This window comes from Protopterus annectens, chromosome 2.part0 (assembly GCF_019279795.1).
Source record: "Protopterus annectens isolate FY-2018-M chromosome 2.part0, PAN1.0, whole genome shotgun sequence".
In the NCBI taxonomy this organism is placed as follows: Eukaryota; Metazoa; Chordata; order Ceratodontiformes; family Protopteridae; genus Protopterus; species Protopterus annectens.
The window spans coordinates 1813287910-1813314562 of record NC_056728.1 but is presented as its reverse complement, the minus strand read 5'-3'; the positions used below and the strand labels follow the sequence as shown (position 1 = coordinate 1813314562).

Here is a 26653-nt window from a genome sequence, read left to right as displayed (position 1 = left end):
AGATGGATACTAAAGGTGGTGGTGTCTGAATCTACATCAGTAACAAGATACCTGTTGGCTGGTTAAACAGAATGATACACTGGAATTACTCCACATCCAGATTATCATATAGACAAAGTTGCATACCATATCCTAGCAAGCTATGAGTCACCCTCTGTGTCCCATGACGCACATAGCTCATAATTAGACCTATTGGAGATGCTCACCATTCAACCAAATACCATACTCATGGGGGATTTTATTTATCCCTTCTATAAACTGCAAATCCTACATGAGCCCAAATTTGCAGGCAAACAGATTCCTAGCCTTTGTAAAGGTAAGCACCACGGAACAGTTAGTGTATATACCTACTAGAGGTACAAACATATTGGACCCGGAAGAACAGTTAGAAACTACTCCAAGGCAAACTACCTTTTATTAATTGATAACCTGTGAAAATTTCAAGCCCCTCTAAACCCAGATAACACAGCAGCGTATGAAGAATTATTCATAGAAGCTCTGTACAACCATGTCAATGACTGCATAAAGGCTGCTGTGCCTGTCAGAAGTAAACCCAAAACTTACTCAAAAAACAAGTGACCCTGGCGGAGTCCAAAATTAAATAGGTTGTAAAACAAAAGAAAAAATTCATAGCTGAAACTAAGAAGTTCAATACCCTCATCAAACTAAATAGACAACTAAGAGGACTAATTAAGGCCAGCAAAGTACGTTTTGAAGTAAAGATAGCATCCCAGGCTATGTCTGAAACCTCTAAGGCAGCATAGCCTTTGCTCATGCTTCATGCCATGCAAGGGAAGATTGCAATGGGCATCCCTCTACACAAGGGCAGACCATCAATGGATTCCAGGAACTACAGATCCATTACTTTGACTACTCTAATATTCAAGGCCATTGGAAAGAATTATCATGGAAATGATTAAATATGACACAGGAATCCTTCTGATACTGAACCCAACCTGGTTTGGTTTCATCAAAGCCAGGTTATGCCTTCTGAACATGGAGGAATTCTTACAGAAGGTCAATATGGCAATAGATGAGGCAATAACATACATATGCCTACCTTGACCTAGCTAAGACATTAGCATCCCACTTGGGGAAAAATGTCACAGAATTATACCTAAAAGTCTATGTAACTCAGTGGATAGCCAGATAACTCACAGACAGGACCCAAAAAATTAAGATTGGAAAGACCACCTCCACAAAATGACCAGTTAGCAGTCCCCAGGACTCAGTGCTGGGTCTGGACCTCTTTGGCATGTATTTTTTAGAAGTCAGGCCAATGTAAAGGGACTTTTGCTTAAGACGTTTGCATATGATTGCAAGCCAGGAGCAATCACAGACCCCAGAAGATACTAACATCTTACATAAGATGTAACACCGACAAATTACGGGTGCCAAAGCCACAGCTTAAAACTCAATGCCAAGAAATGTATAATAGTACCTTTTGGGATTATGGCCACCCAGGGAAACTACCTCATTGATAAAACTCCCCTAGAAGTAGACACTGCAGTCAGGGGGTTGGGAACTTGTGTAGATAGTAACTGTGCTTTTGACCAACATATGTCTAAGGTTGTAAGAAAATCTTTCCATGTCATTCAACTTATAAGTAAGAGCATGGCATCTAGGCCCAGGAAAGTCATTTTGCCACTGTACCCACTCCTCATAAGACCCATCATTGAGTATAATGCCTCCTTTGGTATGTACCTTACTAGGTATATGCAATAATTGGGACATACAGACAGGTTCCTCACAAAAAAATACAGGGTGTAAACACAATGTCATGTGCATATCAACTCAAAGCCCTATCTGTATACCTTTCCTGCAGACTACTGAGCGACAATTTATGGCTGGCATACAAGGCATTCTTAGATCCCATTCTGATGGATCTTTTGCATATCTGTGAACTGAACAGCACCAGAACTACTAGATCTGAGGAGTTAAACTTTGCTTATGACTTGAACAGGACATGTTGAAAAGACAGGTATGTATCTCAGAGAATCTCCATTCTCTAGAATAGGTATTCCATCTTTGTGAGGCAGATTGCTTAGCTAATCCTATTCAAGGGCAACCTGCATTGTGGATGGGAAATAGGAAATTATCCCCTGGTCCGACACCTATGTGTATGATGGACAGAGGCCACCATTAAATCGTGCCCTAGCTGACATACACACCTTAAAACAAACCTCTAAGACATTAACTTGTGGGATAGATTTGGGTTGAATGGTTAGACTTATAAGTGCCCCAGTTGCTGTCAGCCTAGTATACAGTTATGAACCAACTAATGTAGTTGCCAGAGTTGTATGCCATGCATTTTCAGGATATTCCACAGACTTTTTTTTATAAAAGAAATGCAACAAAAAAAATTACAAAGCTTATGTTTGTCATAGAGCTGTGAACTGTATTGCAGTGAAAATTAACATTCTCACACTATAAATGCCACATTAGTTGTTTTTTTGTCATTGTTTTAAGATGTTTGCTTTTTATTTTAGTATTGTCTGGTTATAGCATATTAAATGCTATATGTGCCATTATCCATTTAAATCAAAATCTTGTGAAAGGCATAAATCATAATGAATGTTATTGTATATGAAAGCATAACATGGAAATGCAGGTGCAGGGGAGCTGAAATGTTTTGGCTGACAATGAAGTCCGTAGGATGGTCCATAAATCTCACGGTGAACAGTCGTCACCAAGAGCAGCATGGAGTATAAGATTTGTATACGTGACACATATCATTAGTATGTTTTTGCACTAACACTTCTATAATGACTTGAAAATTGCATTTGTCCCTATATCTGTACACTGCACCAAAAAAAAAATCACAAACCCATTGTTAAACTATCTTGATGGTCTCTATAGATTTGTGGAATGTAAAGAGCCTACAAAATAAGAAAAAAAAAAGAATCTTGTAATAGGTTCATAGGTTCATAGGTTCATACTAGGCTATCTGCCCTAGGGCATTTATAAGCCTAGCCAGAAGGTGTTTGGCTTCGCCACCCATTTTAAATTTATTTTGCTATGCCCTTTTTCGAGGTTAGTATACTGTGCCTCTGTCTAACAGTGACACAGAAGTGATACCCGGGGTAAACCTACAATCTCCCATCCACTCATCAAGATTCCTCTTGAAGAGAGTCAATGAGGGACTCTGCCTAACCTGGACTGGGATTTTATTCCAGAGTGAAGGGAGCCTCTGGGTTATGAATCTGTCCCTCCAACATGTCCTATTTATTTCAGTGCTGAGGTTCAAGTCTCTCGAGCGCGTAGCTCGATGGGATTTGGATTTTCTGAGGTGCAGCATGTCCATTAATTCGGGTTGGACATGGCTTTATACGTCAGGCACAGATCGCCTCTGAACAGGCGGTATGCCACTGAGTAGAGCTGGAGTTTCTTTAACCAGGCAGCATATGGCATCTGTTTGAGCCCTTTGATCCTCTTGTTGAGGTACTTTTGGGGTCTTTCCAGTTGCTGCAGGTGTCTGGTAAGGTACATCCCAAAGGGGCATTGTACTCAATTATGGGCCTGATGAGGGATGAGTAAAGAGGCACGATGACCTCCCCTGATCTAGATGTGAATCCCTTCATGATTAGGTGGGCTATATAAAATGTTTTTCTAACCACTTTGGCCACGTGGTTGTCAAATGAGAGATTGCTATCAACTTGGGTCCCCAGGTCCCTAATTACTTCTTCTGTACTTAATGGATTACCACCTATGTGGTAATTTGTGAGCACTTTGTTTTTGCCAAAGGGGATGACTATACACTTTTTGGCATTTAGCTTGAGGCCATGGCTCTGGTACCAGTTGTCTGTTTCTATGAGGCCCTTTTGGAGGATGCTTGTGTCGGCTGGAGAGTTGATTATGACGCCCAGTTTGCAGTCATCTGCGAACTTGGTCAGCCACAGTCCTTCCGTGTGGGCCTGTACCTCCGAGAAATATATACCGAACAAGAGAGGTCCCAGGACTGAGCCTTGTGAGACACTACTTGTAACTGGTTTGGAGTCTGACATGGCTCCAGCAATTCTAACCATGTGGGTTCTGTCCTTGAGCCAGTTTGCAATCCATCTAGTGACATATGGGTTTATATTTAAGCTGGTGAGCTTATCTATAATGCCCTAGTGGGGTATTGTATCGAAGGCTTTTGTGAGGTCCAGGTAGGCTGTGTGGACCACCTTCCCCTCGTCAATGGCCTTGGTGACTGTTTCAAAGAAATCAACCAGGTTTAAGAGGCAGGATCTGCCCTTAACAAAGCCGAACTGGGTAGGATCCAGTGTCTGTAGGTCCCCAATATCTTTATTTATGAGGTCCATGATGATCCTTTCCATAGCTTTGCAGACCAAGCTAGTCAGGCTTATGGGGTGATAGTTTCCAGGATCCGTTGAGGCACCACCTTTATGGAGAGGGACCACTGTTGCTGTACACCACTCTTTGGGCACATATCCTGTAGTAAGGCTGAGATTGAACAGTAGTTTTATGTTTGGGTTTAGCTCTTCTTGGAGTTCATGTAGGACGCAGCCCAGGACATCGTCTGGTCCCATTGATGCTGTGTTTTTTGCTTTGGAGAGGGCGGCTCTTACCTGAGCATCTGAGATATCAGGGGGGCAGCACTCTGCTGGGATAGATATTTGCTCTTTTGGTGGGGAGTGGGGGGGGGGGTTGCGCTGAACCTGTCAGCTAGGATGTTTGCAATGTCTATGGGTTCAGTGTATTTTTTGTCATTTTTGGACTAATTCTGAGCATATCTGGGAATTACCACCCAGGTTCCTAACATAACTAAAGAAAGTCTTGTGATTATCCTTAGTGTCCTGTGCAATTTTTTTCTCGAAGCTGGCCTTAGACAATTTTATGAGTGCCCGTAGTTTTTTGCTAATACTGATCAGTGATGCCTTCCCTTTTTGGGATTTTGCTCTATCATTTAGTAGCTTCCTCCTTCTATTGAATAGTTTGTTTATGGCTGGGGTCCACCAGACAGGACGTCTGCCTTTGGAGGATTGGGTCTTGGTTTTATTTGGGATCGCATGATCCATGCATTCCTGAAGGTGTTCATAGAATGTGTTTATAAAATATTCTGCGGTCTGGGCCGTATTTTCCACAGGCCCGGGGGCTTTGAAGGATTCCACCTCGGTTTTGAGAAGTGTGAAATTTGCTTTAGAGAACTTTTTCACTGTGGTTTTCTGGGGGTGGGGTCGGGATGTGAATATTCAGTGAGATTAGTTTATGGTCTGATCTTACCAGTGAGGGATACACTTCTGGTCTGGAGCATAGAGTCCCCATGTTGGTGATGATCAGGTCCAGTATGTTTTCCCCTCTTGTGGGAGTGGTAACAAGTTGTTCCATAGCATCTGAGTTTATAAATTCTAGGAACCTTTGGGCTAGGGTGTTGGAGCTAGAGTAATGCTCCCAGTCTATGTTTGGGTAGTTGAAGTCACCCAATATAATGGTGTTTGGAGAGACCTTCATATTTTCCAGTGTTCTCAGAAAGGCTGAGTGGGGTTCCTGGGTTTGGGAGGGTGGTCTGTAGCAGGCTATAAACTGGAAGGCAGTTTTACCCACTGTTAGTTGCACATGGATAGTCTCTGATGCTTCGTGCTTTGCCACCAACCTGGAGGTGTGGGTATCTTTGATGAATATCGATACTCCCCTCCTTTTGTGGTTCGGTCCAAGTTTTGGGGCCGAAAAGCATGGTATGAGGTATAACCTGGTAGTGCTGGGGTGCTCTCGGGAGCCCTGAGCCAGGTTTCTGTTACTGCACAGATATCGATGTTCTCCATGCTAAGGAGAGTTTCGAGTGCGTGCATCTTGAGGTTTAGACTTCTGGCGTTGAGTAGCATTACTCTTAGTTTCTTATCCCTTGTGATACCTATGGAGGTGGGTTTGTCTTTTGAGCCTTGCCTGAAAAAGGCACTATGGGGGTAGCAAGAGCCTTTGCCAATATCTGAAAGCCCAGGGGTGACAAGTGCAAGCCGTCCCTAGCGAAGCATCGTGGCTTGCCGAGCATATCATCCCAAGCTGACAGGCATTGGATCCCCTTTGAATGACACCAGTACTTAAGCCAATTGTTGAAATTGGTCATCTTGTCTTCATATTGTGGCATCATTCTTGGTGAGGGTAAGATGCTACTCAAGGTCAGGGTCATACCGGCCTGGGCTACATGCTCAGAGAGCTCCTTTATGTCTCTTTTCATGTAGTCCAGGGAGGTACGTCTCAGGTCATTCACACCAGCATGGACAATGACTGAGTCATATTTGTACTTGCCTTGGAGTGACCTGAGTGCTTGTGTTATGTGGCGGATCCTAGCGCTCGACAGGCTGCTCACCGTGCCCTCTCCTTGTTCAGCCTGGTGAGCGGGACGTCAGTGTGCCTGACGATAGAGTCACCTATTACAAGTGTATCAGGTGTGTTGTTTAGTCTTAAGGGCTGTGACTGTTCGGCACACTGGCTTTGTGAGATATGTGTTGCACGTGTTTTGTTTTGGGGTAGCGGTTGCTTGGGTGTCTGCTTTGGAGGTCTCTGCTGCTTAGGCAGATCTTTATTTAGAGCCTCAGAGTATGTTTTTGTGTGATTATGTGTTTGGTTTGCTGTCATGGTAGGTCTATGTGAGACTGGAATTGTAGTGAGTGTGGTTTCCTTCTCCTCCTGACTGGTTATGCCAGTACTGAGTTGAGAGAGCTTAGCCTCCAGTTTGGCTATATGGTTGCATCTCTCACATATGTTGGAATTTGTTGGGAGGAGGAGAGGGTTGTCTGTGTACATGAGGCAGTTGTAACATTGCCTCAAGATTCCCAGATTCACCAGCTGGACCGGAGAGGAGATTGACAACTTACCTTTGGACATGCTAGAATAATATTGGGAATTCCTTAATAATTGAAAACAAGGGCCACTGGGGAGTGAGGGTGTGTAGTGCTTTTAATTTTTAGTGCTGACTTATATAATTGCTTTAGCGCGCAAGTGCCAGGTAACTTAAGTGCAATGTGTTACAGGTAACTTAAATGCAAAAACGACAAACAGTAACTTTCTTTCAAGTGAAACAAGGAAATAAGTACAGTAAGCAATGCAGATATCACTAGTGATCCACAGAAGCGCTGATGCATTTAATCTTTAAATCTAAAGCTGCGAAAACCTTCATTCAAGAAACACATATGCTGAAAGATCAATGGGAGAAAGATACGAAAGAAAAGTGGGTGAAACATATTGTAGCTGCTGGGGACAGTACAGCTTCTAGGGGAGTTGTCATAATAGTTAAAAGATCTTTTGATGCTACTGTAAGGAAGAGCAGTGTTGATCCTAATGACAGATGGTGCTTCTTTACTTGTAAATTATCAAGTTTTAAAAAGCCTTTCTTAATATTAAATCTTTATGCCCCATGTATCCACCAATTAACTTTCTTATATGATATATATATAAAATTCTAGAGAATTTCCCTAACTATTTATACTTTATAGGAGGTGACTGGAATATGATAAGCAATCCAGCAGTAGACAGAACAAACAAAGCAAACAAGCAACCAGTACAACTTACTACATTGCTAGGGGAAATGACAGCAGATTTCAGGCTTGTTGACCCTTTTAAAATGTATAGACATGATCCATCAATCAGCAAATTCACTTACTTTTCCCCATACCATAAGTCTTGGCCCAGAATAGACCTATTTCTAATATAAGAAATCTTACTAAACAACACAGTTACATATAATATTGAACCCAGAACAATATCAGACCATGCAAAGATAAATATTTCAATAAAGTTGGTTAGTCCCACACAAAAATCTCTAGCCTTTGCGAACTGGACCTTAAATACTAACTTATTAAGGGATAAAGAGGTATTGCCAGAAATAAAGGACATCTTTATTCAGGCTAAAAATAATTTTGAGTTATCAGATATACCATATGATATTCAATGAGAAGCATTAAAAATTACTATAAGAGGAATATTGATTCAAAAAGCTACTCCCTATAAAAAACTAAACAAGGATAAAGCTGCAGTTTTAGAATCAAAGTTAAAAAATATAGAGCTACAATTACAAGCTAAGTACTCACCCAAACTAGAAAGTCAAATGTACATCCTGCAAGGACAATTACATGAAATTCAAACACAACAATATTCTTTCACTGAAATTAAACGTCTCCACAAATATGCAGAATGGGCACAGTCTCCTTCAAAAGCCCTTGCTAGAATCATAAACATTAAACATTCCCCCACCAAAATAAAACTTCTTACTTATGAAAATTATATTCTAGACACAGATCAGGAGATCATAGCGGCTTCTGAAGAGATATATCAAAAATTATATGGACCACATGACCAGTATAATGAAACATTATATTATCAATGTACTGATGACTTAAAGTTTCCAGTACTAAAAGAGACATAAATAGATCTTCTTAAAGCCCCCATTAAAGTAGAGGAAATCATAGCTGCTATAGATAAGTTAAAACCAGGTAAATCTCCAGGGCCGGATGGGTATGTAGCGGAATTCTACCAGACTTTTAAGATACAAATAGCTCCAGTATTACTGAAAGTATACGAATACATAATAAAATTTGGAATAAAGGACATATATATCAATAACTCAAAAACCATATTCATACCAAAACCCAACTCAGATTCACTAAATCCAAACAACTATAGACCGATAGGATTTTAATATTGATATTTATAAGTGCTATCAACAATCTTAGCTAACAGAATTAAAAAACTTTACCCTTCATTATAGCCACTGAATAACTAGGTTTTATGAATAACAGACAGGTCTGGGATAATGCACTCACCATTGATTCAATCATCACTTTAAAAGCTAATGATAAATGCCCTAGCTATGCTCTATCAGTAGACACTTCCAAAGCTTTTGATAGGGTAAACATAGCTTTTCTTAGGTTCATAGGTTCATAGGTAGGTACTAGGCTATTGGCCCTAGGGCCTATACAAGCCTAGCCAAAAAGGTACCCTGGCTTTCGCCACCCAAGAAAATTATTTTCCTGTGCCCCTGTCAAGCAGAACCACAGAGGCGATCCCTGGGGTGAATTACCCATCCAATCATCAAGATTTTTCTTGAAGAGTGCTAATGAGAAGCTCTGTTGACATAGATAGTTAGTATATTCCAGAGTATGGGAAGTCTCTGGGACAGGAATCTATCCCTCCAGCATGTTTGGTTTATTGTGGTGACAAGGTTTAGGTCCCTAGAGCATGTAGCTCAGAGGGATTGGGATTTCTTTAAGTGGAGCATGTCCAACAGCTCTGGGTTTGACATAGCTTTGTATGTTAGGCAGAGATCACCTCTGAGTAAGCGATATGCGACGGAGTAAAGCTGGAGCTTTTTGAGACGGTCTGCGTAAGGCATCTGTTTGAGGCCAGTAATCCTCTTTGTGAGGTATTTTTGCGGCCTTTCCAGTTGTTGTAGATGTCTTGTGAGGTACATACCAAAAGGGGCGTTGTACTCTATAATGGGTCTAAAGAGTGATGAGCAGAGGGGAACAATGACCTCTTTTTTTCTGGATGAGAAACCTTTTGTGATGAGGTGTGCCACGTAGAAGGATTTCCTGACCACTGTGGCGATGTGATTATCAAAGGAGAGACTACTGTCCACCTGTGTCCCAAGGTCTCTTATCACACTTTTGTGTTAAGTAGACTACCACCTATGTGGTAGTTCATGGGTACAGAGTTTTTACCAAAGGGGATGACAATGCACTTTCTGGCATTGGGCTTGAGACCATGTCTTTGACACCAGGCATCTGTCTCAGTGAGGCCCTTTTGTAGGATGTCCACATCATTAGGAGTTTCAATTATGGCTCCTAGTTTACATTCATCTGCAAATTTAGTTAGCCAAAGACCTTCTGTGTTAGCCTGTACTTCAGAGAAGTAGATACCAAACAGGAGAGGACCCAGGACTGAACCTTGTGGTACTCCACTTGACACTGGTCTGAAGTCTGATTTGGAGTCTGCTACTTTCACATTGTGGGTTCTATCAGTAAGCCAGTTGGCAACCCATCTTGTGACATAGGGATTTATACCTAGTTTAGTGAGTTTATCTATAATTCCAGAGTGGGTGATGGTGTTGAATGCCTTGGCAAGATCTAGATAGGCTGTGTGAACCACCTTACCCTCATCTATGGCTTTGGTGACTACTTCAAAGAAGTCTGTCAGGTTTAGGAGACATAATCTGCCTTTTACAAACCCAAACTGTGTGGGGTCCAGAGTTTGGAGATCTCCAATGTCTTTGTTTATGAGTTCCATGATGATAAGTTCCATGGCCTTGCAGACGAGGCTCATCAGGCTAATGGGGCGGTAGTTCACGGGGTCTGTTGTGGCCCCCCCCCTTTTGTGGAGTGGGATAACTGTCACGGTGCACCATTCAATGTGCACAAAGCCTGAGGTGAGGCTATGATTGAACATGGTACTTAGGTGGGGTGCCAGTTCATTTTGTAGTTAATGCAGAAGGCAGCCTGGGATGCTGTCAGGTCCCATGGATGCTGTGTTCTTGGCTTTGGAGAGTGAGGTTTTTACCTGTGCAGCCGTGATTACAGGAGCTTTGCATTCTTCCAGTATAAAGATGGGCCCTTTAGGGGGTGAGAGGGGGGTAAAGTTAGCACTGAACCTATCTGCCAGGATGTTGGCAATATCAGTTGGTTCTGTATATTTACTGTCATTGTGCTGTAACTCAGAGACGATCTGAGTGTTGCCATTGAGGTTTTTGACATAGCTATAGAATGTTTTGTGGTTGTCTTTAGAATCAGTGGCAATTTTGTTTTCATAACTAGCTTTGGAGGATTTTATGAGGGATCTCAGCTTCTTACTGAGGCTGACCAGGGAGTTCCTCCAATCGTGGGATTTTACTCTTTTTTTGCAACAGTTTCTTTCTTCTGTTGTAGAGTTTGTTTATGGCAGAGGGCCACCAGATTGGCTTCCTTTTTTTTGAGGATAGCATCTTGGTTCTGTTAGGGATAGCATGATCCATGCACTCATGTACGTGCTTATAAAGTGCATTTGTGTAGGATTCAGCAGTCATACCTCTATAGTCCATCTGCATGGGTGTCGTGAAGTTTGCCACTTCTGTCCTAAGAAGCGTGAAGTTGGCTTTGGATAAATTTTTTACGGTTGTTTTCCTAATGGGTGGTGGGAGCAGGATGTGGATGTCTAGGGTGATTAGCTTGTGGTCGGATCTGACCAACGAGGAGCTAACCTCTGGTATGGAACACTGGTCACCCATGTTGGTGATGACCAGGTCTAGGATATTGCTGCCCCTGGTGGGTGTGTGGATAAACTGATCCAAGGTGTTGGAATTGATGATTTCCAGAAAATGTTGAGCAAAGGTTGGTACATGAGTAGTTTTCCCAGTTAATGGTAGGGTAGTTGAAATCACCCATTATTAGAGTGTTGGGTTGTACCTTAATATTTTCCAGTGTATGAATAAAAGAGGAGTGGGAATCCTGGGCATGGTGGGGGGTCTGTAGCAAGCTACAATCTTGATTGCGGTTTTGCCCAGAGTTAGTTGAACTTGGATAATCTCGGATGCATTATGCTGAGCAACTAGCTTGGAGTTGTGGATGAATATGGACATGCCTCCACCTTTAGTGTTTCGGTCTGGGTTTGGTGGTCGAAAGGTGTGGTATGAATTATAGCCTGGTAATGCAGGGGTGCTCTCTGGAGCTTTGAACCAGGTCTCTGTCACTGCACAGATGTCAATGTTCTCCATTTTAAGGAGTGCCTCGAGTGAGTGCATTTTGAGGTTTAGACTTCTAGCATTGAGTAGCATTACCCTCAGATTTTGCTTGCTTGTACCCGTTACGGTGGTGAATTTGTCATTTGAACCTTGCCTAAAAAAGGTACTATAGGGGTGGCAAGAGCCTATGCTAGTATCCAGAATCCCAAGGGTGACAGGTGCAGGCCTTCTCTGGCAAAGCAGCATGGTCTGTCGATCATGTCATCCCAGGCAGACAGATACTGGATTCCCATAGAATGACACCAGAAGCTTAGCCAGTTGTTAAAGTCAACCATTTTGTCCTTGTACTGTGGTGTCATTCTGGGTGATGGCAGGATGCTACTCAGGGCTAGGGTCATACCAGCCTGGGGTACAAAATCGGAGAGCTCCTCCATGTCTCTTTTCATGTAGTCCAGGGAGGTATGTCTCAAGTCATTCACACCAGCATGGACAATGACAGAGTCATATTTGTACTTGTTGTGGAGTGACCTGAGTGCATGCATTATATGGCGGATTCTGGCACCTGACAGGCAGCTGACAGTAACATTTTCCTTCTTTAGCCTGGTGAGTGGAACATCAGTGTGCCTGACTATAGAGTCACCTATGACTAGAGTGTCGGGTACCTTCTGCCTTATGGGCTGTAGTTGAGTGGCACACTGAATATGTGGGCTATGTTTCATTTGGGTTGTGTTGGGGGGGCAGAGGTTGCTTGCATTTCTGCTTTGGAGGTCTCTGTTGTTTGGGCAGATTTGTACTGAGAGCCTCTGCAAATGTAGGTGTGTGTTTTGTGCTTCTGTGTGTGTGTTTTGGTGGTGTAGGTTTTGAGGGACTATGTGATGAGTGTGGTGCGGTGCAAGTGTTTACCATCTCCTCTTGGCCAGTCTTTGGTGAAGAGAGCTTTGCTTCCAGTTTGGCTATAAAAGTGCATCCCTCACAGGTCATAGTTTTGGGTGGAAGGAGGAGTGGGTATCTGTGTACATGAGGCAATTGCTGCATTGTCCCAAGATGCCCAGATTCATCAGGTAGACAGGAGAAAACACTGGGAGCTGACCTTTAGACATGCCTGAATAGGTGCTTATTTATCAAGTACTAAAAACTGTTTTCCTCTAGACAAGTGAGGAAAGTTGAGTGCTGTAGTAATTTGTAACTTATTTAGTGCTTACAATGAGTTCTGAACAAGTGTTAAGATCAAAGAAACAGATGAGTGCTAAAACTAAAAAGCTGGCTAGTTGCAAGGGAAATTTTGAAGAACAGACTTTATGGCGCCAGGAATAGTTTAACCCCAGTTAAGTGGGGGGGGGGGGCTTAGGGGCTCACAAACAGTCCTGGACACAGCAACTCCATATCTGACCTGCCACAGGAAAGGGGGGAAGCAAGCTTAGAGTTTTTTTTTTTTCAGTAAAGTGGAAATGGAGAAAGCTGCAACAGAAGTTAACTCAACGTTAGCATTTTGGGGGCCCCCAGCAAATGTCAAGTTGGGGGCCCCATGGTCACTTTCAGTCTAAGTATCACCCTGTCACTGCCACTACTTCTATCCATCTTTTTAGTTCATGCTGCAGGCTTTTAGGAGTAGTACACACAAACTGACCTTTAGCTACAATGATCTTATTACAACAGGCATACATACCACACTGTGTTGGCCCATCTCACAAAGGGACATTTACAGTTACTGCCATTTAGGTGTAACAAGGGTACATTACAACAACTCTATGTACAGGACAGAACTAATATGCAATGGAACCCTAGGCACTGGTTACTGTTTCAGTCCCAGCCAAAAGAAAACAAAACAAAAAACAAAACGCATGCACCCTCCAGAGTCCCCCTCTGTTTCATATAACTCCATCCAGGCTAAAGAGTGCAATCATAAAATGAAAGCATTTTTTTCTCCTCCTTTTTCCTCAACCAAAAACAGCTTTTTTGGGGGTCCCCACAGTCAAGGATGATTAAGGGTGCCCCCTGTATCTATTTATACAGTCTAGGGAGTGGAGGCCACCCGATACCTAGAAGATCTAAGTGTCTAAATGCCTACGACATACATTATGCCTTACTTTTGAAATATAATCACTTGTTAGCTACATTTTTTACTGATACCCAGAAGAATAAGAAGAATAACGTGTGTGTTCTGGCATTATTGGATGTGTGCATTGATAAAAATCAGTGATATTTTACACACACACACATGCACACACGCACACACACACACACACACACATCACAGCAATGTTAATTTTGTGCTTATTTCAGCAAGTACATTGTACAACACTAGTACTGCTACACAAGATCAGTGACTGCGTTTAGCAGTCATCAAACAGCACCAGGGATAAGACAATTTTATTTACCTCAGTAAGTAGTAAATTAATACCTGTCACTATCCCTGATTTCACAGATATTCCTGATTTAGTCTTATAATTTTACTCTGTCACACTAAATCAAGTAATCAGAGTTTTACACTTATTGTCTAAAAAATGCATGTTGATGCAAATGTGTTATTCTAACTTTATCAAAGTGAATTAGAGTAATATATAAAATGTGTTCCTCATTTTGAGACTTTATGCTATTATTTTTATCAATGAACAGAATTCTTCAGCAAAGACATTGAGAGTTACAGTATCAGTTGTTCTGCCAGTATGTATAAAAACCCTGAAAAAGAAACCATCCCTGAAGATTAGAAGCATCAGCTCTTCTTAAACTCCACAGTTTGCACTGAGATAGATCACTAGGCTGCTGATCTCTCTAGTGCTTACTTTGCTTATGTTCATTACAGCTTTGTCCTAACAGGGTCATATCACAGTCCTGTTCATGTTAAAGAGTGTAATGAAAATTAATAAATTTTTTCTACTTATTTTTCCCCAACCAACAGCAGCTTTTGTGGGGCCCCCACGCAGTCAATGAGGATTAAGGGGCCCCCTGCAGCCACAGTTATTGCAGGTACCTAAAACTGGCTATGTTGTTAATTTTAGTGAAGAGGATGTCCACCAACAGGGCTTAACTAGGCTGGAGCATTATATCATTGGTAAAATATTTAACGAAATTGTAAAGTTTGTTACTTGACAAAATATTGTTACTATAACTAAAGATCTTTGAATTTTGAAGGAGATTACTTACCTGGTTTAAGTATACAAGCTTGCTGTACTAGCTTTTGTTGGTTTGACAGACATGTTACAAAATATCAAGATAACATAAGTTGCAGTGGTTGGGGGCCCCCCAGGACCAGGGGACCCCCCAGCGACCGCAGGGTTCGCTGGTGCCTAAAACCGGCTATAACGTTAAGAATCTGAGTGAGATGGCCTTCACAAATGTTCTCTATTAGATTGAGTGAACTAATGACACTAGCCTGGGAGGAGTGTCACAGATCAAATATACAGTATGGGCGGGAAACTGCAAAGCCACCAAGTATAAGAACACACAACACTAGGGAGGGTGGGTGGGAAAAATTACAGTTCCTAGCTGTAGCCACTAAATGAAAGTTTTAAACAGATCAAGGAGCAAACTTGAGAATGATTTTAACGATAAACAGACAAAAATGCACAGAAAAGCTCGGATAGAGCACTCACAAACAGAAAATACAACTCTCAGTATGAAAAAGCAGTTTACAGTTAAGTAATGTTAAAACAGTATAAAACAGTACATAAATGCAGTGAAACAAAAAAAGATTTATAACAGTGTGAAATGTAGTAGATCAACTGTATAGCACAATTAGAAACATTTCAGAAGTGCAGTTCAGTGAAATAAGTGTAAGAAATAACTTATCCTGCTCTTGGAATCTTAAGGAATTTCCACTTATGCAATGCAATCCAGAGCCTGACAATACAAGCAGAACCTTTATAAGACACAGGGTTTATATAGCAGTAAGAATGGAAGAGTTGGAAGATCAAAATTTAGCATCCTTGACAAAGTTATAAACATGGTGAGGGCCCTATATAACAATGCTACGACAACACTATATATAAATAAATAGCAATCAAAACCTATTCAAATTATAAATGGCACAAGGCAAGGGTGTCGACTATCGCCCTATCTGTTTAATATTTATATAGAAACTCTCCTTCTTAAAATATCACAAACAACGTACCATCACTTCATGAATCTTTATAAAATCCCAGTAAAGTATACAGCATTTGCTGATGATCTTAATATTTATTTTGAGTTTCCGAACACAGATTTAAACAAGATATTAAATTCCATTGAAAATTTTTCAAAAATTTCTAACTGTGCCATTCATCCTAACAAGTCTGTCATTTTTCCATTAAATTTTCTAGGACACAAAGAATTCTACTTCCCTGAAACTCGAATTAAAGTAAATTATAATCTCAAATATCTAGGCATCACATTTGTTCACCCCCAATCAGAATTAACTAAACAAAATCAGTTTAGAACATGGGTCAGCATTACAGAAGACACTAAAAGATGGCTTAATCTTAACCTATCACCACTCTCTAAGGTGGTCATAATTAAAATGAATATACTTCCAAGAATACTGTTTTATTTTAATGCTATAAATCAAAATATTCTGAAAAAATTATTTTCCAAGCTTGAAATGCTTTTAGGGAAATTTATTTGGCATCCAAAAATACAAGAATAACATTTTTGAGATTGACACTACCCAAACAGAAAGGTGGACTAGGACTACTAGACTTTCAAACTTACTATGACATTATAAACGCCAATCGAATAATACAAACTGCAAACTATGAAATGTCTAATACAGCATGGTATCCCATTTGGATAAAAATATATCATAAACATCTAAATTCAGTAAACATAAATCCTAAAGCAATACCCTTTTTAAACTGTAAGACTCTGCAGTGTCTTAAAATGCACCTCACAATTATAAGGAATGTATTATCATTTCAAAAGCTGTTATCCTCCTTAAATCGTAAAGATACTTTGATATTGGGACAACCAATACATTTAAATCCTAACATTAAACTAAGCAACACTATGGTAAATCTAAACCAATACCTGCTAGTAAAATATACTTCTATTTGGGACTTCTATCAAAGTAAAAACCTAACAATTGAGAATTTAAGGGAAAGGCTAGAAGTAAACAAAAGTTATAACAGTATCATTAGGCAAATAACCTCAGACGTTACATTAAACAATCAAGATATGCAGTTATACCAACAAAATGCTATCTAACACATATAGATTAATAACAAAAATTAAAACCAAGATTCACTCCTATATTCAAAATATCGGGATGGAAAAAATGACAAGATTACGGTAGGCCAAAAATCTGCACCGATTGAACTTACCTTAAAATTAACCCCACTTAAAAAATTAATTTATACCCAAATTATGATAAATAACAATCCCTATCATGCACCACTCTTTCTAAGTAAAATTAATCCCTCTACACCAAATCTACCCTGTCATGGAAAATTGCAGTGCTTCATGTATTTCATGCAAACTATACTTATATAAGCAAATGTATCATTGCAACATTGTGTGCAATGATAAAATCATGCATAGCTCAAACGTGGTTAGATAGGACAAAAATCGCTAGGAAATTTTAAAGGTATGGCCATGAAATTTGTATTTGCAAGTAAATTAATTACAAGAAGTAAAAAAAAATGTTTGTACTATCAGAAATATTGAAAAGCGTTTATAGAAATCTTAAAGTAAAATCAGAATGCAGATAAGGGACTATAAACATCTATATTATTCTTAACGATAAGGAGAAACACAAGAATCTAAATGCATTAGAATCATATTCATACTAAAACGGTAAAGATACAGGAAGTGCAGACATGCTGACCATCGTAGATGGCATCAATTGTACATACTGTACATAGTTTTAACAAGGTACTGTTAGGATTAAGAGAATCTGATAAAGAAAACTGTTTTCTTACTCAAAGACAGACTTTACTAAGACTCAAAATTTATGAGTGGATTGTTTATATTACTAATGTATCTATACAGTAAAAAGTTTTCAACTATTTTTATGTTAATTGTGTAAGTTTGAAATTATTTCTGCTCTGTTAATGTTAATTTGTTCTAATGCAACTAAGAAATTTACATGTACTTTGTTCTATATATTTCTCTGTTTCTGTTACTGTACTATATATTTGTGAAAAAAAAATGTTGAAAAAAAATAAAAGTCATATTTCTAAAAAAAAAAAGATTTGTAGATGTGACTGTAGAGCTTATTCGTAACAAAATGCAATGCATTGTGTGCATGTAAATGGTCATTTCAATTCGGATTTTACTATCCAAATGTCAGGATGATATCACTTGACAGATTTTTAGCTGATCTTGTTATTTACAGATTGAGTATGAATTTGAGCATACAAGTTTCTTTTTCTCTAATCTGTATTAACAAGTGAACGATAGTAAAACTGATTGCATTGCTACCTGAGAGCATTTTGCCCTAAAAAAACAAACAAAAAAAAAAAAAAATATATATATATATATATATATATATATATATATATATATATATATCTCAGAGGATTTATCTACTATGTCGAGTCTGAAATCTGTTCCTCTCTTCATACTGGTTTTTAGTTTAGTTTATTTCCAGATCTGAAATATTGTAGATTTGATTGACAATGTTAAATTGAATCTAGTTGTGTATGTAATAGTATGTGCTCACTGTAATGGACTCATATCCTATCAGTGCTACTGCCTAGCTTGTACCTTTGCTCTGCAGAAGTTGGTTGTGACTCCTGGGACAATGAATTGCATGGGATTAGTTATAGAAAATAAAATGAATGTATGGATTTATTAAAATGTCAAATTTATATAACTGAGTTGGAGTGCTGAGGTTTGCTTTGTTTAAAAGAACTAAGAACAGCACAGACGTGGTCATATATTTTTAGCTTCAAGCATGTGTAGTTTATTTTTAAACAGTTTATTCTTTTATTGGAGTTGTTCATTATAATGCATGCAGTCCTCATGTATGTTGCATTTCAGAATTCTGCTTTTGGTTGGCAGTTCCCCTTGTTTACATCTCACCCCCCCCCCCCATTAATCCATTCCCATTCAGCTTAATTTTAGGAATTACATCCATTTTTATATCACTTTACATCTTAGAGTAGAATAATTTACCATCTTCTTTTTCTGGAATCTACTTATTTTATATCTTATACAATAATAACATATTTACCATAAACACAAGCTAATCTTGACTGCAGCCATAAAACTTTAAATCCCCTCTTTACTCTATATCTCTATGGATCTATGCCAGATGATCAAGTTTTCAGAAACTCGAAATTCATACGTATGAGACCATATGACTGAGTTTCCGAAAACTCGAAGATCAAAAACATGTACTTTCTTTTATGTTTATGCAGGGGGAAAGCCCCCCTTCACCTCCCGACTCCATACGAATTATACATACCAACTACGAGATCGCATTACAGTGAAGAAAAGAGTAAATTTCCCAGTCCTCAATGTACCACGATTTCCATTCAAAAGCTTTGAGTTTTCAAAAACTCAGTCATATGGTCTTGGTTTCTGAAAACTGATAGGGATCCATCTTTATACCCACTCTGTTTTGATTTCCCCAATTTTTCATCTAATTACAGCTTTTATTTTCATGGAGTGTTCATTCTTCTATCCTTGTTTCACTTATATTCTTTTCTGTTCATTCGTTTCATTACAATACTCCTTTAATTCCCGCCCCTCATATTGTCCTTCATTGCTTACTGTTGGCCAATTAATTAATCTCACCTAGCCCAGTTTTTTCCTATGCCACTCTTCCCGTTTTCTCAACTTTCTCTTTTCTCTTCCTCTGCCAATTGATCCATCAGTCTTTTCACTTTCTCCACTTTTGGCATATCCGGCATTTTCCATTTTTTGTCTTGTTATCCCTTTCTTCATTATTATTATTATTAGTCCTACTAGCTTTCTGATTTCTGTTGGCAGTGCATGTGTAGTTCATTTAGCGAAAACTATTTGGCAAAAATGCGGAGTTGACAGTCATATCGCTGTCATGGCTAGATTTCAAAAGCATTGAGGCAACACAACAGAAAGCCCCATCATTCTGCACAGCTACTTTAATTTCTAATTACAACCCCACTATGAACATGATGTCATACTGGGCGGAGGGGGGTGGGTCAAGGCATGTCCAACACTTTACATAGAAATGCTAAAGCACCACATATCTTGTAGTCTCTTTATGCAATTTGTGGTTATGAAATTCTATGATAGTGAATCTCGCTACCCCTTGTGCAGTCTGATAACTGCCAAAGTATAACTGGGCCCACAAAGTTCACCAAAAGTTGTATGGCACCATAGTTCCACCTGAATATCAGCACTCCTAGTGCATGGATTGAGACCATCTGTAGTACCAGTGCTGACATACATTTGGAGTTGAAGTCTTGAAGCTATTTTGCTATGCAGCTCCCCATGTATGTAGAACACTAGACTGTTTTGCATGTATTTTTAATTTCCAAACAATAGGATGGGCATGTTGCAGTTCTACCTTGGGGACTCTGCTTCTGTAATCACAAAGAAGTGACATCTGTGTGTAATCAGTGGTGTAAATGACTCAGATATATAAATACCACTGCCACCCATCTGCATGGTCCTTCACTACCCCTCCCCCCCCCATCATTTCCCATCATATAGGAGTACAGGTCTTCCTGTATGTGAGACTTGATACAGCAGGCAGTGCGGTTTCCCATCATGTGCTGCCTGTAGTTCCTTTTCCTCTTTAACAGGTTTAGGTGTAAAACTGCTGCAATAGCCCATGGACTTCAATGTGCTACTCCATTGCTTCTGGGTTTTACAGTGGCATGCATCACCAGTGTAAAAATCTGAATCGCCTGAATCTCCTTTTGAAATTAGGCACAGGGCTGTACCAGTTCTCATTAACATATGCCAGTTGAGGAGTGCCATATCCCTACTTTATGGAACTGGGCACAGAGTACCTGTTTGAGGTGGTCTGCATCTCCAAGCATAGGAGTTTTCAGACTCCATTGGTCTGCTTGCACTGAGATAGTGACTGACTGACAATCACAAAAACGTAAAATCAAAAGATAGTTGAATGCATAGATTATGAACAGAAGTTTCAGTCTGTAAAATAGTCATAAATTAATAAAAATCCACCTATGTTGATGATATTTTTCAAAACACAGTTCTTCTCAGCTAACTGAATACCTCACAAGGAAGTGAAATGAAAGTTTCCCATGTGAAGTCACATGGCCACTGTGAAAAGATAATTATCCATTTTAAAAATAAAAGATTAAAAACTTCTTGTAGGGTTTTCCATTTGAACTGAGGTGCAGCCACCTCAAGTTTGGTATGCAAAGGTTTAAGGGCATCTTTCTCACCCCTTCTTCACAAAATACTTTCCTGCTTTTTGTTGTTTTCAGTATATATTATGCTCTTTGTAATTACAGAATGTTGATAAAGAACCAGATCAAGCATGCAGTGTCAGATGCAGAGAAGAAAAGGATTTTTTTAAATATAAATCAAGGTAAGCCTGTCTTGTGACATGCATAATCTCAGAGTTGAATAGCTCCACAGTATTCGCCCACTCCAACTCAATAAAGCACGCATTTGTTCATACTTGCTTTGTTTTGAACCTTAGTTTTCTTATAAATTAGCGATGTAGCTATGACTACAGTTGAAATCTATGTCTGTAGTGCAAAATTTAATTTCATACTTTAACTGTAGCCTTCCTACTGTATAGTTAGAATAAAATGAAAATAGTCTAAAAATAGCATGCCTGAGACTAATTGTATTTTTGTATGTCTTTAATTTAACTCATAATTTAGAAAAAATAAACAGATTACTTCAGTGTGTATGAAGACAGACTGAAGCAAAGTTGTTTTATTAATTATCCTGTTACCTTTAGGATTAAAACTATCTCAGTGAGGGGTATGGAAAGTATTATTTGATACTTTTACTCCCACTATCTGAGTGTCTAGTCAACCTAACTGTGTTTTCATGATATGATTTTAGAACATTATTTATAGTTATAGAGCCATAGCTCACAGTGTAACAATATCTTAAAATGTGTGTAGGACCTATTAATATATGGAGATGTCTTTTATGCATACAGTAGACTCCCTCTTATCTGGTCTCGGTGGGACTGGACCTTAGGCTGGATAAACGAATAATCAGAAAGAAAAAGCATACAACATAGAATTTATACGTAATAAATCAGCTAGAATAATAGGGTTTGTGTTAATATGCATTTTTCTAAAGAATATGTAGTCTAAAACTCAACTGTCTGTCATTATTTAGCCTAGAGGAGGCAGAAGTGCTGTTCTTCTCTGTTGTCTTTTGCTAGGGCTATGGCAGAAATTTGATGGCTGGTTAAAGAGAGCCAGATAAGAGGGTGTCTATTGTACATACTAAATTATTACATGTATTATTGTCTTATTTATAGTAATGGATTGCTTCTGGAAACTGAATCGGTATATTCATGCATTTATTATGAAACTTTCCCTGTTGATGAGATGTTATACTCTTTTTGGTATGGATGGAGGAAAAGCAATTTAAACTTAAAAGGTAATTATATATAGTATAGCACTTACAAGGCCAGTTTAAGAGGATGGTTGAGAACATGGTTACCCCATTCTTTCAGCACAAATGTCTTTCTCATGGGTGCATTACCAGTTACCTAGGTTCTTTAGCAAAATTGTAAATAGTTTATTTGAGTGTTTCATTTGTAAACTATTGCTAACATATCTTGTTTTTGACATTTTTGCATATTAGTGCTATGACAATGTTTGGCATAATGAGGTAGGTGCTTGCTTGTTTGGAAACAGAAGGAGGTTGAAGCCATTGTTGGAAACCGTTTTGGGCAGATACAACCCAGGAAGGGTGGGCTTTATGAGTATTATAGATTAAGGAGGTATTATTTATTTTACATTTATTGACCGGGAGAATCTGACTAAGACAGTGCATATTTTTAGCAGAGACTGGGGGAGAAATACTCCAGATGCATGTCTTTCAAATGTGGGAAGAAATTGGAGTACCTAGAAGAAACCCACGTGAATGCAGGGAGGACATGCAGGCTCCACACAGAAGGCACCCCATCCAAGAATTGAACCAGAAAACCTCTTGCTGTGAGGTGACAGTGTTAACCACTGCACCAATGCGCTGGCCATTATCAACTTCAAAAAGTATGAAAATACTGTTACAGAATATAAATGTTCTAATGAGTCCCATAAATAAATCCTAGATATTGGCATTTGCTAAATTGACAGGTGCCTTTATCATCCATTTACAAGAGGCATATGTGTCCCTTCAGGAGCACCAAAAATGAGCACAACAGGTTTTTTAAACATAGCTATTTTTTTAGACTTAAGGGAGGGGGAGAAGTGGAGTTGTCATCCTGATTTCCAGGGCCATGCAAGCCATGATAATTGCCCATAACATGGCTGATTAGAGAAGATACATGATGGTTAAGATGCAGTAGAGTAGAGTTCTATTTGCTATTTGCATATCTGAGATGAGAAGCATTTTGAGTTGTATTTTAGGCTTTCATGAAGGCTAACTGATTATTTTTGGTGACTGGTATATAATGTGTAAAGGTTAGAGTACAAGGCTTTTGGTTAACAAAATGTTTCACAGAATAAACTTCTGATTAACTGTCTTAACACATATGAGATTGTCAGATACTGCTTTGCTGGGGGGGGGGGGCTGCAGCTTGTGATATATATTGTAGAAATGGTAAAGCCATTGCAACAGTAAAGCATTTACACATGGCATCTGAATTACATACATACCTTATAGTTATTTCTGACAATAATCTTCAAGCATTGTGTGAAATTATGGAGATTCAGCACCTCCTTTATTAAGGTATAGGAATTTAGATCCTAGTTAGTAGTGCAGTGGACAACTTGGGATTCGATTACTGCCAGGAAAAAAAGTTAGTGACTGGCATGCATGGCATGGAATGGGTGCAAACATGATCCAGCAAGTTAAAAAAAAGTTATTTGGAAAAAGAAGAAGGAATGGATGAAGAAGTGAATGAATTGGCTTGAGACCTCGCAGGATAAAACGCAAGGAATGGTAAACAAGCAACTAATCAAAGAGATGAAGGCTGGAATGTGTTCCATAATGGATTAGAGAGAGGAATTTAGGAAGGCATATATTACATTAGGAATTTTGAGAATATACCTGCATTTCAAAGTTCATTAGATATGAGAATTAGAGAATTAAAGAATGATAGTCTGGTAGGCAAATTGAGGGATAGTGCCATGCAGGTCATCTCTCAGTGGGCAGTTATGAGAATGTAGAGATCTTTCAAGTTATTATCAGATGATACACAGTGCATATTAATCAGATGATGCTGAAAGTTGCTAACCGATATTCTTGAAGTTTAAATGTATGAAGTCCCTTCAGAAGTGTGTGTGTGTGTGTGTGTGTGTGTGTGTGTGTGTGTGTGTGTGTGTGTGTGTGTGTGTGTGCGTGTGTGTGCGTGTGTGTGTGTGTGTGTGTGTGTGTGTGTGTGTGTATATATGGTTATATTCTCTTGTCCCAAATGGCCAGCCTGAGAAAGCTTATGACCTAAATAAACAGTGGACTGTTTTTTTTTTTATCATTGTATGAGCCTATTTCAAATTCAGAGTTTTATTATATCTGTTTTATGTGCATTTTGACAGGTAGGTTAAACAAGATTTTAGCTAACTTAATTCAATCTGATAAATATGGTTTCATAGCCAGCAAGCAATCAGGAGCAATACTAATCTAGCTTTTTCTGTTTTGTAAAATCTACAATCAAAAGGTGATGAGTTTATGAGTTTAATAGCTTCAAAATAAGAGAGACAAGAGGGCAGCTATTATTGGAAGCAGATAAATGTACAGGCTAGAATGCTATTATTAACAATAAATGTTATAAAAAAAAACAGTTAGGGGTGTTATAAATTCAGTGTGTTTAAAAATGTGTAATATTGTTATATATTTTAGTAGTTAGGTATACAGTTTCTGATGTAAGTAATCATGTGACTGACCGGTTTATAAAGTGTACTCAGAGATGTCTGACATTCTGATGAAGTCTGTTGTGTATTTATAGACAAAAGCACTCATTTACAGTAAATTATTTTCATTTGTTTGCATTTCAAGTGCTTTTTTTTTATAGATTCTGAAAATATTGACTGGTGAGCTATATGCAATGTTACGGCTGTAAAGCAAAAAGTTTTATTAAGTGAGTAAGGTCAGTATAACATTGTTATGTGAGTAAGGTCAGTATAACATTGCTAGAAAGTAAATGAAAACATATTTTAATTAAAATATTTTACAATAATATCACAAATCAGAAAGGAAAAAGAACAGAAAATGTTCACTTTATCTGGGTTAAACTGTAAAAAATATAAGCTAAAACATTTACACTTTTGTACAAATTTATGCTTTTTACAAATGTACCAGAGCTAATTCTCATAAGCAGCACAACATAGAGTGAAATCCTCTGGACCAGATTTTCAGTGCTTTAACAAAATAGCACAGGTAGCCAAAAAGACCACCCTCAGCTTTTGTTGTTCCTCCACCACAAGCTTTTTAAAGTTATTGTCATCCCCCATAGTCAAAATTCAGGATAATTAATGATGGAAGTCTAATTCAAACCTCAGAGGGTGTGACTCCTATCACTGTGTCCCAAACCTGTTTATGTCTGGAGTACAAAAACAGCATGTGCATATAGTCTGCACTTAATGCAGCACATTTTCAGCCTCTCCCCTCAGTATCTAATCTTCTTGCTATATTAGATCAGCATTGATGTCATGTATGTAACAGATTGAAACTGACAAATGCCTGATTATACTCATGAGGAGGAATTTGGTACCTTAACATGTCATTCCCAGTTTTCCCAAGTATTTCAGTATACTGACTACTCTTACTCTGGAGATATGCATGTGTGTGTGTGTGTGTGTGCGTGTGTGCGTGTGTGCGTGTGTGCGTGTGTGCGTGTGTGTGTGTGTGTGTGTGTATGTATGTGTGTGTGAGAGGCACATAGACAGACAGACAGAGAGCAAGAGAGTGTATCTGGAAAGCTATGCTGTATGGAGGACAGACCTTATGAAAGAGCTATAGTCATCATTTGAAATGCTAAAGCTGGGCCCTGCACTACCATAATCATTTCTAATCTGTAAATACTACCAAAATATGGCTCACATTAAATTTCTCATTGCCTATAATATATCGCAAGATGCACTAAAATATAGGTTCACAGAATTAATCTAAAAAAGTAGTTCTTCACCTATCCACTTTCTCCATAAAGGCTTCCTAATTAATTTTTGAGACATTCATTGTTGACTCAAACCACAATGAGCATAAGCAATTGCTAGTAACCCTGTCATTTATTACTGTCTTCTAACATCGGATACTACACACAGGCTATAACTGAGTACATGTCATTGAGTAGAAGCATTCAGTTTTCGCAAAGCTTTGCTAGTGTCTTGTTGGCATAGCAGATAAGGTGTCAGTAATTAACAGAAGATGGTAGGGGTTCAAGACTGGATGTACTTTATTGCTTTTATCATTATGCTGTTTGCTCGACCCATTTGATGAAATGTCTACCACATCATTTTCTGGATAAGTAGAAAGTCTAACAGGAAGGACCACAGAGAAAGACTTGGACAGTGTAGATCACTTCTATTACAACAGTAACTGTAGTACACGTGGTCTTCCACTTACCAGTCTAGCTGTTTGTGTTTTGTGCTGCCAGTGTAGTCCTTTTTTGTTGTTTCCTTCATTGGTTGTTTCATGTCCACATGTGCAGCTTCAGTATTAGAAGGAGCTCATAACTACACAATTATTATCACTCATAGTCCACTATTTCTGCTGTTTGCAATGTGAATCAATGTAGAATGAATGCATCATTACATAGTGAACCTAGCAGGAAATCTGGCACATGTTTTAATGTGTTATGAAGTGCACAAAACAAAACCATAGCATTTAGTGGGAGAGGAAGATGAGGGTGCATAATGGTTAAGCTGTTTGCTTTACAAACACAAGGTACAGGGTTTGAGTCTCACAAGGGAAATTGGCTAGGCTTAAAATGGCTCG

General features: G+C 38.9%; 1 protein-coding gene across 2 annotated transcripts in view; it reads left to right on the top strand.

Moving 5' to 3' along the window:
* The window catches only part of LOC122793640 (anoctamin-7-like), a 2355351-nt gene that overhangs the window by 2255228 nt on the left and 73470 nt on the right, over positions 1-26653 (top strand). The gene's annotated exons all lie outside the window — the stretch shown is intronic.